The following is a 14,212-nucleotide window of genomic DNA, read 5'->3' as shown; positions in this document are numbered from 1 at the left end:
AATAAATAAAAATAAATAATAAACACAATGCAAACTGTGGCATACGTTGATTACAGATGAAACACTGCAGAGGATTAGGTAGACATTGAGATAGGCTTTGAAATAGGCTTCGAAAAACAGGTAGGATTTAGACACATATCAATGAGTGGGCAGAATAATACTAATACTATCTGCTATTTATTGAGCACCAACTAAGTTTAAAGTACTGCCTATAGATTATTTCATTTAATCCTAACAGGAACAGGAAACTTATTTTACACCCAACTCTCTGCCAACCCACTTAATAAATCAAGCTACTACGAACAAGGCTGTAAACCATATTTCCTAGAAGGCTAGGGAGCAGAAGGAGGGGGATCTCCCTTTGCCGCTAAGAGACTCCAACTCCCAGGATGCCTTGGGAGCGCTGGACCACAGCTCCCGGCATTCCCGGGGGAGGCGCGGGGCTAGCGTAGCCTCCGCCCCGCGCCCCGTGTTCCCGCTCGTCCCGCCCATCCTCGTCGCCTCCGAGCCAATGGGAAGGCTCCATACTGCAGGGTGAGAAGAGGCCGGCGCAGCTGCCGAGTTGCGAGTCGGCGAAAGCGGCGGGAAGTTCGTACTGGGCAGAAGGCGACCGGTCTGCGGCTTAGGGTAGGGAGGCCGCAGGCGACACGGCTCGAGGACTCGCGTGCCGAGCCGGGGGCGTGGAGGCGGGCGGCCGGGGGCCGGGGCCGGCACTAGGTCTTCCGGGCGGCCTGTGGGTCCGCCGGGGTGCGGGAGTCGCCCTCAGCCCCAGCCGCCCCGCGGGACCGCGCTCCGCCTCGTGGCTTCCGCCTCCGCGGGCGTCCGCTCCTTCCTTGTCTCGTTCAGGCCCCGCAGGCGCCCCCGGGGATGCCTGGACTGGCCAGGCCGGCCCCCATCTGAGCTCCACGTTCTGGACGCGCGTGGTGTCGCGGCCGAGCTCGCAAACGCCGCCTCGGGCCTCGCCGGGAAGCCGGGTCTGTCAGGCGGGGCTCTGGGTGAACAGCGCAGGCGAGGCCCCTGCCCCGCGGAGCTCACTCTCTAGAAGGGAAGCAACACACGCAGCTGCGATGTTTTGCGGATATGGAAACGCTTTCTTAGAAACGGGACAGGCAATTGCGGGCTAGAGAAATGGGGGCGAGGCTCTTTAGGTTAGGTGATCCGGCAGGGCATCTCAGAGGATGTGACCTTTGACTTGAGACCTGAGAGGGGAGAGGGAGGCTGACCCCTGAGGATAGCAGCCAGGCCTGGGGACCGCGAGGCCGCCCGTTATTTCCGTGTCACGTCGCGGGGAGGCCCCGTGATCTTGTACTTGAGGGTCTGTCTGGTGCAAGGCAGTTAGAGCCGCTTGTGGGTTTTGCAAGGGACTTTCATACCCGTTTGACAGTTTCTCCTCAGTTCTGTCCTTACCTGGCAGGGTGGCATCCTTTACTGTTGCAGCTCCATTCAGGGGCCACGCGTAGTTTTTCCTACCACCGAAATAGTATTGTGGTTCTCGTCTCAAAACTCTTAGGTGGTAGAATTAAATTCGACAGACAGCAACAGAGTCAGACACTATAGGTTCCTATTGAGGCCACCCATTTTTCTGATGTCCTTTCTTTCAAGTCACTCGTTTTTGTTTTCCTTTGTATAGACTCTTCCCTTCCCCTTCTTGTGTCCCTTTCTTGGAACAACTTGGAAATACAATTTGCTATTGGGAGGATGTTGGTTTTAGGGAACTGTTGAAGAACTTCATTAATTATTGTGTGTGTGTTTTTCTTCTTCTTCTTTTTTTTTAAACTGGAATTGCCCATCTGTTGAGACTGAAATTGAAAAGAGTAAAAAAAAATGTAGGGCAGCGTTTATTTTCAAGAGTTCACAATAAGGGCACCTTTCTTTATGACATGCTGAGCATGATACTTTGGGGGAGAATTTAATCTAGAATTTTGAAGCATTTTCAGAAGGAAGCAAGGGTTCTTTATATAGTCATTTTATGTAGGTTACGTGTATGTTCTTCAAAATGGCATGTAGTGATTGGAATTAAATTTCTGGGTAGACAAGATTATGTTCATCTGTTACCTATAGAAGGGAATGTAACTTAAGTAGTCACTTAATAATAGCTTTCTCTGTTGATGCTACCACAGATGGTATTCTCTACATCTCAACATTGCTGATCAGATTCTGTGTTAATACAGTAACACAACTTGAATTTAATAACAATAAACTTGTGTTAGGCGTTACTGTCAATTTAGTTCTGGTATCCAGTACAAATACCAGTTTTATAGTGCAATGTCTTCTTGTTATGCTCAGTGCTGCAAAAATTATGAGAGGATATTTGTTAAACAAATGAGATAATGGAGTAATGTGTTAAGCATAGAGCCTGGCATATAGTAAGTTAGTAAGTGCCCAGGAAATGGTTATATGGAAAGCTTATGCTAAGTTTTATTCCAGTATGCAAGTGTATATTTTAAAAATAACAGTAATGCATTCAAAATGTTGACAGACGCTAAAATTAAATTTCTTAAAGGAAATAGGCCAGCTTTTTTTTAACTTTGAGAACTAATGTGAAATAATAATAAATATATAAGTGAAATGTCCCAGATGTCTAGAAATGAAAAAACAAGATTTTAATTTTGACAGCTATATTTTTTTTTTCTTAAAAGCATCCCTAATAAGATATAATGTACTATGATTAGGATTATGATTTGAAAAATAAAACTTTAAAAATATTTTTGATTTGAAAAATAAAACTTATTTGGAAATGAAGCGAAGCTTTAAGATTTACCTTATATCAAATGAAGGATGTCTCCTGAATTTATGCAAATGTGCAAATGCTTATATCTCCATAGATCAGGCAGTGAGCCTAATGGGAATTAAATGCTGCCTCTTTGTGCGTGTGAGTGAGGCTTTCATGAAAATTGCTCTTGATGGGTTCTGAGAATGGATTGGTAGCTGAATAGGACTGGAGAATATTTTTCAGACTAGTAGGATATTTTACATGCTTGCCAGGGTTATTTTTCGGAGTAAGAAGAAATGGACTCATTTATTCAGCAGAGATCACGTGCCCCCTATTTGCAAGGAATTGTGCTAGGTGCAAAGTCTATTCTTGCTATTGTAGTGTTTTGCTGAAGCAAGTTTTCTTTGTTTTAAATTAATGTACGTCTTTTTTTTTTTTTTTTGACTTTATCTAGCATCCAGCACAGAATAATCCAATAAATGTGTAGGGCACATTTGAAAAACTGCACTATTAATGTTAAAATGTAGAAAATGTTTAATAAAGGTACAAGATTAATTTAAAAGGGTGATAGAACCCTAATAAAACATTTTGGTAGGTGTTGTAACCAAGATGTATTTTTACTCTAGGATAAGTTTGGCTCTTTTGATCAAAATTCCTGTGAATATATTTCTACTTGCCATTATAAAGATGCAGAGGGCTGTGTCCTTTGAATTTTTTCCCTTTAGTGCTTGAATGATATTTAAGCACCCAGCATCCTGAAGTTGCTATTTTGAAGTAATTTCATGCACTTTCCCAATTACTCCTGCTCCATCTCTCCTAATGTTGTCTTAAATCTTTGCACTCAAATTCAAGCACATCCTACTCCTCTTGTTCTGAGTGACATATGGGCAACACTTTAAAAAAGAAAAGCTCTCTAGAAAATCTAGAGAGGTACGAGCGATAGCCCTTCTCCCATGTTAGGAGTTAGATTTTTAGTATTCATCAATAAATACTAATGAGAAGAAACTGCTCTACTTTTACCAACATTTTTCAGGAAATTTATTAAGAATTTTATTAGCCACAGTATCTTTGTCAGCTTGGAAACATATATGTTGTGTGAATCACATTTATTTAGTCTTTAGGTAAGTATATGGATTTTGATGATTCTTTGCAGTTACTCCTGTCTCTCTATGGGTCTCTCACCCATAGGATGGGAACCAGTGCTCTAGGATTTGAAAATTAAGGTAGATACTCTTCACACTGGCAAATATTTAAGATGAATATTAAATGTGTATACTAAGATGTTTATTGGTAAGTCTTATTCATTAAATGGGAAGATATACTAGATGAAGTAATAATTAAATTGCAAGGTAATTTGAGATTTGGGAATGTTCTGTCATGTACTTTTAAAGCAAATATCATACTGATAATGGAAGGACACGTGTCGTGTGGATCTCAGTATCAGGAGCAATATAGTTGGTCCTGCAGGGGACTAAACATGAGAACTGAAAGTCATTAGGAACACAAGCAGCCCCATTCCACTGTTTCAGGGACCTTATAATTTCTTTCTGCGTATTTATTTTCTTTTCTTTTTGAGGACTGTCTGTCTGGCTGTTTGTGTGTCGGCAGATATGTCTGCTCTAGACTTAGATACTTGCTTTAAGAATCCAAAAGAGATTGCATTATCTAATTGGCATTTATGTCTAAAATTAAACAACCCATGAAGTTAGACATAGCTAAGATAACCACAGCTTTATTTCAGGTTAATTGCTTTTCTTAGATTGTTTTTATCAAGTGACAGCTAAAGAAAAGTCATCATTTGATGACACTAAGTATTAATGCATTGTGATTGTGTTTCACAATATTAAGTGTTAGAAAGAACTGTTAGACCTTAAGTTATAGATTGTGTCTGGAAGACATAGGGAGAGAAACTTTTACTATTTCTACTGTAGTCTTTAGAGTTGCTTTTTTCACATCTTATTGCAGTTTACTATGTAATTTGGCAACAGCTATCAACATAGAGATTATATGTAATTACAGTGTACCCTTGAACAACTCAGGGGTTGGGAGTGCTGACCCCCACGCAGTTGAAAATCCATGTATAAGCTTTGACTCCTCAAAAGCTTAACCACTCATAGCCTGTTGACCAGAAGCCTTACCAATAGCATAAACAATTGATTAACACATATTTGTATGTTATATGTAGTATATGTTATATTCTTACAATACAATAAGCTAGAGAAAAGAAAATGTTATTAAGAAAACCCTAAGAAAGAGAAAATATATTTATTTATTCATGAAGCGGAAGTGGACCATCAAAGGTCTTCATCCTCATTGTCTTGGTGTTGAGTAGGCTCAGGAGGAGGAACTAGAGGAGAGGTTGGTCTTGCTGTCTTGGAGTGGCAGAGGCAGAAGAAAATCTGTGTATAAGTGGACCTGCACAGTTCACACTCATGTTCTTCAAGGGTCAGCTGTATACATTTTTTTCTTAGAGGTAATCTGTTATTTGGGAATGAGGAAAAGAGTTTAAAATTCATTTTTAAAAAATAAGTTCAGATTATAACATTTAAGAAGTTTAATCTTGTTTTTTCAGACTTGCAGAAAATACTTTAGAAATGCTGACTCTAAAATTTATCTTTCATATGTTGCTGGTAGGAATGTAAAATGATATAACCACTCTGGAAATTAGTTTGACAATTTCTCGGAAAGTTAAACATACATTTGACACACAATCCAGTAGTTGCACTCCTGAGCCTTTATCCTAGAGAAATAAAAACTTACGTTCACAAAAAAACCTGCACATGAATGTTCGTAGCAGCCTTGTTTGTAATAGCTAAAAACCAGAAACAACTCACATGTCCTTCAGTGGGTGAATGGTTAAACAAAATGTGATAGTCTTGCGGTAGAACACCATCATCAAAAAAAGAAACAAAGTGTTGGTGCATGCAGCCACTTGGATGGCGTTTAAGGGCATTGTATTGAGTGAAAAAAGACAGTCTCAGAGGTTGTATGATTCCATTTATATAGCATTCTCAAAATGACAAAATTATAGAAATGGAGAACAGACCGTTTTGCTGGGGTTAGGGCTGACTTTCTTTGAGATGATAGAACAGTTCAGTGTCTTGTTTGTGGTGATGGTTACGTGAATCTGTACACATGACACAATGTCCTAGAATTAGACACACAAAAGAATGTAAAAGCTGACATTTCAATAAGTAGTTCAATGATGAATATTGTATTAGTGTCACTTTCCTGCTTTTGATAATTACACAGTGCTTGTCCATTTTATGGCTGTATCACATTTAACCATTGACCCATGGAAGGCCATGTGGGTTGTTTCTGGTTTTTGGTGATTGCAGGTAAAGCTGCTATGAACATTAATGTACAGGTTGTTGTGTGACTGTAAGTTTTAATTGTTCTAGAATAAATATCTAGAAGTGCAACTGTTGGGTCATATAGTGATGAAATCTTGAGCCCTCTTATTCTGTCCCAGGGGGTGTGAATCATCCCTTTGTCCAGCATATCCACACTGTATACACTACCCACCAGCTAGTCAGTCTTGGCTATCAGATTGACTGGAATCTTGGTGCTTATGTTTGAGAATCCCTTATTGTACTTAGTAATGACCCCAAGTGCAAGACTAGTGATGCTGGCATTTTTTTTTTTTTTTTTTTTTTTTTTTTTGAGACAAGTCTCTATCTTGTCCCCCAGGCTGGAGTGCAATGGTGTGATCTCAGCTCACTGCAACCTCCGCCTCCCAGGGTCAAGCGATTATCTTGCCTCAGCCTCCCTAGTAGCTGGGATCACAGGTGCCTGCCGCCACACCTGGCAAATTTTTGCATTTTAAGTAGAGACAGGGTTTCACCATGTTGGCCAGGCTGGTCTCGAACTCCTGACTTCAGGTGATCCGCCTGCCTCGGCCTCCCAAAGTGCTGGGACTGCAGGACTGAGCCACCGTGTCTGGCTGCTGGCATATTGTTACTCTATCTTAGTATTGTTGTTAATCTCTTAACTGGCTCTAATTTATAGATTAAACTTCATCGTAAGTATGTCTATCTAATGTATGTATAGGAAAAAACGTATTTAGGTAGGGTTTGATACTCTCCATACTCTCCACCATTTAAGGTATCCACTGAGGGCTTTGGAATGTGTCCCTCACAGATGAAGGGGAGGGCTGCTGTATTTGAGAGATACAGTTTCTCCACATCCTCACTACCATTTGGTATTGGTGATATTTTTTGTGTGCACTGGTATCTTATTATGGCTTTAATTTGCATCCTAATGGCTGATGATTTCATGTGCTTATTTGCCATTCATATTTTTTTTGGTAATTTGTCTGTTCAAGCCTTTTACCCGTTTTGTGATTGGTTTGTTTTCTTACTGATTTTAGAGCATTCTTTATATGTTGTGTATACAAAATCCTTTGCCAAATATATGATTTGTAAATATATTCTCTCAGTCTCTGGCTTGTGTTTTCATTCTCTTACAGTGTCTTTAGCAGCAAAAAAGTTTTAAATTTTGATAAAGTCCAACTTCTCAATATATGGATTGTGTTTTTAGTTCCTATCTTAGAACTCTCTGCCTAACTCTAGGTCAGGAGGATGTTCTCATTTTTTCTTCTAAGTGTTTTATCCTTATACGTCTTACATTTAGATCCGTGATCCTTTTTGGTTTCATTTTTGCACAGGATGTGAGATTTAGATCTTGGTACATTTTTCTTTTCCTTTTGTCCATGGATGTCCAGTTGTTCCAAAACCATTTGTTGAAAAGTCTACCCTTTCTCCATTCAATAAGTTTTAAAAATCAAAAATCAGTTGGTCATATACTGTAAATTAGATATCAAAACAAAGACAGGAAGAAATGAATGAGCAATTAAGTATTAATAAATACAGGTTTATTGAAGGTATAACATGGCTGGAGTCTGGAAAAAGTGGGAAAACATTTTAGAGAATAACATGGGCAAAGATCTGTTCTAGAGAAAATAAGTAAGAACTGGCTGTTTTGGGGAGTCATGCAAGTGAAGGGAAGTAGAGAAGTAAAGGAAGGATCATTGGTTCATGAAAAAGAAAGAGTATATAAACTTCTGGCTAGATTGAAGCATTTGTAATCAGTTTCATTGGCTATTAGGAAGGTGCTGTTTATTCTTAATCAGGAAAATGGTATGATAGAAATGGTATTAAAGAGAAGTTGTTTTAGGACCATTTGTGACAGTGATACGTTGGTAGGAAGAACGGGATATAATCGTGACCCTTGACTTACTACTTTGTATTACAGATATCTGCCAGAAAGCTAAAAAAGTGGTGTTACTTCAGAATGTTATAAATTCCTAGTATTTTCTAGAAGGCAATGGTAGATTTCAAACTTTTGCTACTGTCCTCAGTGACGGATATGGAGAAGTCAGCAGGACTTCCAAACTGTTTTGTATTTATGCTACTGTTATTAAGTTGTACATGTGGGAAAAAGAGTAGTTTCTGTTGGCTCATTGTTGATGTGGGTGACATTCCTTACCAGGCCTGAAAAGAGTCCAAGAGTTGAGCAACTGAAATGATAAAAACATAAAGAATTCATAAATCGGTCCAATGAGGAAAAGTTAATGGGATCAGATTTATTTATCATGGCAAAGAGGAGACTCAGGGGTTATTTAATCAGTGTGTCCTGATACTTGTATGTGAAGAACTATACAGAGAATGATGATGACCAGCTGTTCTTCAAAATCCTGAGGACTGCATAAGAACAAATGGCTCAAATTGCAGCTTTAAGGTTTTGGTCTTAGGGAAGAATTTTCAGACAGTAAAGACATTATATGTTTCATGTGAGATATTAAAGGATACACTAGAAACCTAGATGTAGTATAGGAACATTTTGCTTATAGTCAGGGGGATGTGAAAGATAACAGATCTGTGTTTTTGCCCTTGAGTCCTATTAAATTCATGAGCGAAAGTACTCACTTTCCATTTTGTTAGCGCCTACTTCAGTTGTTAGTTTCTTTCTCCATGCAAATTATACCCTTCCCCTCCCCCACGATTTATCTGTGGGGATCTCTTTGGTTTCTGCTTTCTTTTGTGCATTTAAGAGATTATCATGGCTGTAGATTAAACTTAAGTCATTTTAAAAATAATCAGTCAACAAATAGAACCTGTATAGTGTCGAACTACTAGAAATCAATGCATTTCTGTTCCTATTTAGAACATGGAGAAATGTATCATCCCATTAAGAAAAAAATCAGTGATGACTTGTTGAGGCAAGGATTTTACAGTGTAAGAGGTTACCATTGACACATGTTAATGAAAGAAGGGCAGTGTTAAAAGCTTTCATGCAACAACTCACATGTTTTTAAAGTACCTGTTCTGTTTGATTTAACTTCCTTATTCTGATTCTTTTCTACTTGTCTAGATCTTTTTTCCATTGAAATGTTGAGATTGACCAAGAGTATTTCACTTGTGATTGCAGCCCTTCAGTGTTATCACAGAGAATTTTTCTTTTTTTTTTTTTTTTTCTGCAGAAGAGGAAGCTCTTATAGTGCTATGCAAGCTGCCCATTTAAAACTATCATTGCTTGGCACCTATGCCCTAGTGACAGTTTGACCAGCATGCGAGCAGGCATACTGCCATCCTGACAGATGGGCGTGAGTATAGGCAGCCAAGAAACCATGTATCTGCATCTAGTGTATTTGTTAAGGGCAGGATTCCCAGTCGGGGATGTTCAAACGTCTGTCCATCCTGAGCTTTCACGCCTATGGATAAAGGGATGTCATCATTAATCCCAGCTTCCATGGGTATATAAGAGCTTCTTGGCTCTTTCAGAAGTAGGCAGTTGGGGACAATCAGGATAATTGTTCTCTTCTTCATCACAGGACTACTTCAAATAATCCTTTCCTCTTTCTCCTAGCCAGCTAGGTTTACAGTGAGTACAAACCTGTTCAGACATTGTCCTGATACTTGTGGAATATGTGCTTGTTCATTTCTTTTCCAGAGTGTGAAAGATTTGAAAGTCATTTGATGTTTATGCTTTGGACAGTGACATATAAAATTGGATCAGGTAGATCTAGTTCAAATATTGACTGCTGTGTGACATTAGAGCAATTCAATTTAGCATCAAATCAAGGTAAAATAATACCTATCTTAGAGTTGTTGAGAGAATTAACTGCAAACTGTATACATGAGTCATTTGGTGTAATGTCTGGCCCACAGTAAGTGTTCAATAAATGTTTGTCATCATCATCATTTTCACTTTGATATACCTGAAGATATTTTTCTCTGGAGAGGTATCTGAAACAAAACTTTTTTCAATTCACTCTCACTTCCCATCATTCCCCTCCCTCCCTCCCTCACTTCCTTCCTTCCCTCCTTCCCTTCCTCTCGCTCTGTCAACCAGGCTGGAGTGCAGTGGTGCGATCATAGCTCACTGCCACCTTGATTTCCTGGGAGCAAATGATCCTCCTCCTGAGGTAGCTGGAATGACAAGCCACCATTCCTGGCCCACCATTCTTGTGACATCATCACATGGTCTGGTCTATGATGAAATGCCTCCAATGAGAGAGAACTCACTACCTCTAGGGCAGAATTTCTCAGCCATGGGACTGTTGACATTTTACCTGGGTCGTTGTTTGTTCTCTGCACTGTGGGATGTTTAGTAGCATCTCTGGCTACAGAGACAAAATCATCTCTGGTGGAGAACCACTGCTCTAGAGACAGCCTATCCTATTTTTATTAAAGTTTTGACCGTTAGAAAGTTCTTTCTTACATTGAGTGGAAGTCTACTTTTTTCTTCTACTCACTTCTGCCTTTTGGAGAAATGTAGAACAGGCTGAATCCCTCTTCCACGTAACATCCTTTCAAATATGTGAAAATAGTCATCAAGTATTCTCAGTCTTTTTGATTTGAAACATCTCCAGTTCATTAGCTATTCCTTACATGGCATGGTTTCATGTCAGTTTACCACATTGGTGGCTTTCCTCTTTTTTAAAAAATTTCATTTTAAACTGTAGTGCTTTGAATTGAATTCTGTGCTCCAGATATAGCTTGATAGTGAGAAACAGAGTTGTATCTCTTGTTCTAGATATAACACTTTTCTTCTGTGAGTTAAGGGAAGAATATCACCTTCCTTCTTCTACATAATTTATTTTTATTAATATTAGCTATATCCTTTTGTGCCCACAAAATGATTGTGTGGTCATTTTCATTGAACATAAAGTTGAATAAAATCCCTGCATCTATCTAAGCTATGTCTTTTCATCCTGTTTGTATGCATTAGTTTTGGGGTCCAACCATGGGAGCTTATGTTTGTCTTGTTAAATTTCTTTTTATTGAATTTAGCTAACTGCAACTTTTAAAGATATTTTGGAATCCTAATTCTTGGTTTAATTGGAAGTTTCTAGCCTAAAAGAACATGTATGTGATGATGCTATGCACTGAGATTGGAAATACAAGAGAAGTCACTCTCTCTCTCTGTCTCTCTCTCTCTCTCTCCCTGTCTCCCTCCCTCCCTCCCTCCCTCTCTCCGTATGTGTGTGTGTGCGCGTGTGATTGAAAAGAGATTGAGTATGGAAGCCTGGGTAATACCAATATTAAGAGGCAGCTGGGCAGAAAGGAAATAAGAAAGGAGACCAAGAAGTGGTGGTCAAAAGGTTAGGACGAAAATAATAGGAGTATCTTGTAATGCTAGAGTGACTCTGTGTTAAGTACTGTGGTAGATTACTTGAATAAAAAATGAATAGGACATGGTCCCTGCTTTCTGCCCCTGTTTTTGTTTAATTATTCAGTTTATAGAACTGCCTAGCCAGTCATTCCTGAAGACTTGGAAGTCATCCTTTATTTCTCCCTCATACCCTTGCCTCTTTGGGTTACCAAGTTCCATTGATTAAAAAAATTGTTTTGAAGTGTAACAAAAGGGTGCACAAGCATCAAGCTCAATTATTTTTAAAGTTTTACAAAGTGAACACCCTGTGATCACCACTACCCAGATGAAGATATTCATTTTCTAGCACTCCAGAAGCCCAGATTATGTGGGGATATCTTGCAGACAGTAGTTACCCCCACCCAAGGTAACCACAATTCTGACTTACATAACTATAGTTTTACCTGGTTTTGAACGCATGTAAATGGAATAATGCCCTCTGGCCTTTTTTTTTTTTTTTTTTGCCTGACTTTTACTCAGTGTTGTGTCTGAGATTCATTCATGTTGTTGCATGTAGTTTGTTATTTTTAAAAATAGCTCTGTAGTTGTGGTTATCTATCCCTGCATAACATATTAGTTTTGATTATTGGTTATTGCATAACACACCACTCCAAACTTAGTGGTGTAAAATAACAACCATTTTATTATGCTCATGGATTCTGTGGATTGGGAATTTGGTGGTTATGGCTTATCACTGCCCTACAATGGTTGGGGTCTAGAATCATTTAGAGGCTTCTCCACTTTCGTGTATGGTACCTTGACTAGAACGTCTAGAAAGCTAGGATCATCTGATACTATTGACCAAACCTACATGTGGGGTCAGGAGGTTTTGCTTTTCACAGCATGTTGGCTGAGTGTCCAGAGGAAGTTTCCTGAGAGTGGCTTATCTTCAGAAGTCATATAATCTCACCTCCACCATACTCTATTGGTTGACAAAGACACAGCCTGCCTGGATTGAAGGGGAGGGGACATAGACCTCATGTCTTTATGAGAGGTGTGTCAAATAATTTGTGGTCATTTTTTAAAACTACCACAAATTACATAGCAAAATTCATTTATTCATTACATTTTAGTTATTTGAATAGTTTCTATTTTGAGGCAATTATGAACAATGTTGCTATAATCATATACATACGTATATGTATGTATCTTTTGGCATACTTATATATTCATTTTGGTTGGGTATATATGTAGTAGGAGTAGAATTCCTGGTCAAAATGTATATGCATCTAGCTTTCTTTCTTTCTTTTTTTTTTTTTGTCTGAAACGAAGTCTCACTTTGTCACCCAGGCTGGAGTGCAGTGGTGTGATCTTGGCTTACTACAACCTCTGCCTCCCAGGTTCAAGTGATTCTCCTGCCTCAGTCTCACAAATAGCTGGGATTATAGGCGCCTGCCTGGCTCATTTTTGTATTTTTAGTAGAGACAGGGTTTCTCCGTGTTGGCCAGACTGGTCTCCAACTCCTGACCTCAAGTGATCTACCTGCTTCAGCTTCCCTAAGTGCTGGGGTTACAGGTGTAAGCCACTGTACCTGGCCACATGTCTAGTTTTAATAGACACCGCCAAACTGTTTTTCATCCTTGTTTACCTATTTATACTTTTACCAGCATATGAAAGTTCCAGTTACTCTGCAGCCTTGCTTTCCTTGATATTGTCAGTTAAATATTAAAAAAATTAATCACTAGTGGCTGTATAGAAGATCTCAGTGTGGTTTTCATGGGCATTTCTCTAATGACTGATAATTTGAGCACTTCTTCATATGCTTGTTGGCCATTTGGATACCCTCTGTTATAAAGTTCCTGTTCAAGTCTTTTGTCCATTTTAAACAGATTGAATTGTCTTTTTTCTTATTGAAATGTGGAGTTTATAAGGTATCTGGATATGAATCCTTTGTCGAATATGTGAATTATAAAAATATCTTCCTGTCTTATGGCTTGTCATTTCACTCTCGTAAAGTGATGAACTGAAATTCTAAATTTTAATCAATTCCAATGTATCCATCTCTTCCTTTATGGGTAGTGTTTTTTTGTGTTTAGGAAGTTTTTGCTACTCCAGGGTGATGAAGCTATTTTCTTTTTTTTTTTTTTTTTTTTGAGATGGAGTGTCGCTCTGTCGCCCAGGCTGGAGTACAGTGGCACAATCTCGGCTCACTGCAAGCTCCGCCTCCCGGGTTCACGCCATTCTCCTGCCTCAGCCTCTCCGAGTAGCTGGGACTACAGGCGCCCGCCACCACGCCCGGCTAGTTTTTTGTATTTTTAGTAGAGATGGGGTTTCACTGTGGTCTCGATCTCCTGACCTCATGATCCGCCCGCCTCGGCCTCCCAAAGTGCTGGGATTACAAGCGTGAGCCACCGCGCCTGGCCTGAAGCTATTTTCTTATGTTATCTTCTAGAAGCTTTAGTATTTTGCCTTTCAGATTTAGGTCAAAGTCCCCAGGAATTTGTTTGTGTGTTGTGAGGTAGGGATCAAGGCTTCTTTTACTTTTTTCATATGGTTATCTATACAAGTAGTAGCAGGTGGCATTGGGTATGGTGGACACAAGCCTGGGAGTTAGGATTCCAGTATTCTCCACCTTAGATTACCTTTAATGACCCTTCTGCACTTGGGCATATTCTTAAATCCCTCCTGACTCAGCTTCATTTGTGAAATGAAGGATTTGAATGGAATGTTTTCTGATTTTCATTCTGACTGTGGTTTGCTGGATCTCTACCTACTTTTGTAGTTGTATTGAGGCTTGTTAGAATCTTTTTATATCTAGATTGTGTTATCTAAAATATTCGTAACATCTCCCAGCTTTATGTTGTTCCCAGTTCGAATGTGCCATCTAGAACTTAGCTGCTGATG

General features: G+C 39.4%; 1 protein-coding gene across 4 annotated transcripts in view; it reads left to right on the top strand.

Moving 5' to 3' along the window:
- Window positions 1–540: 540 nt before the first annotated feature.
- Window positions 541–14,212, top strand: part of VRK1 (VRK serine/threonine kinase 1) — a 176,606-nt gene continuing 162,934 nt past the window's right edge. For 2 of the 4 annotated variants that reach the window (XM_032179728.2, XM_032179729.2), the window contains exon 1: window positions 541–627. The gene's annotated coding sequence lies outside the window, so the exon portion shown is untranslated. Of the gene's footprint in view, window positions 628–883; window positions 975–1,033; window positions 1,149–14,212 lie in introns of those variants that run through there. The other 2 variants (XM_058429574.1, XM_058429575.1) reach the window with 2 other exon arrangements.

The sequence above is a fragment of the Hylobates moloch genome, unplaced genomic scaffold, assembly GCF_009828535.3.
Source record: "Hylobates moloch isolate HMO894 unplaced genomic scaffold, HMol_V3 SCAFFOLD_16, whole genome shotgun sequence".
Lineage (NCBI taxonomy): Eukaryota > Metazoa > Chordata > Mammalia > Primates > Hylobatidae > Hylobates > Hylobates moloch.
Note: the sequence above shows the minus strand (reverse complement) of the source record. Positions and strands in the feature narration are given on the sequence as shown.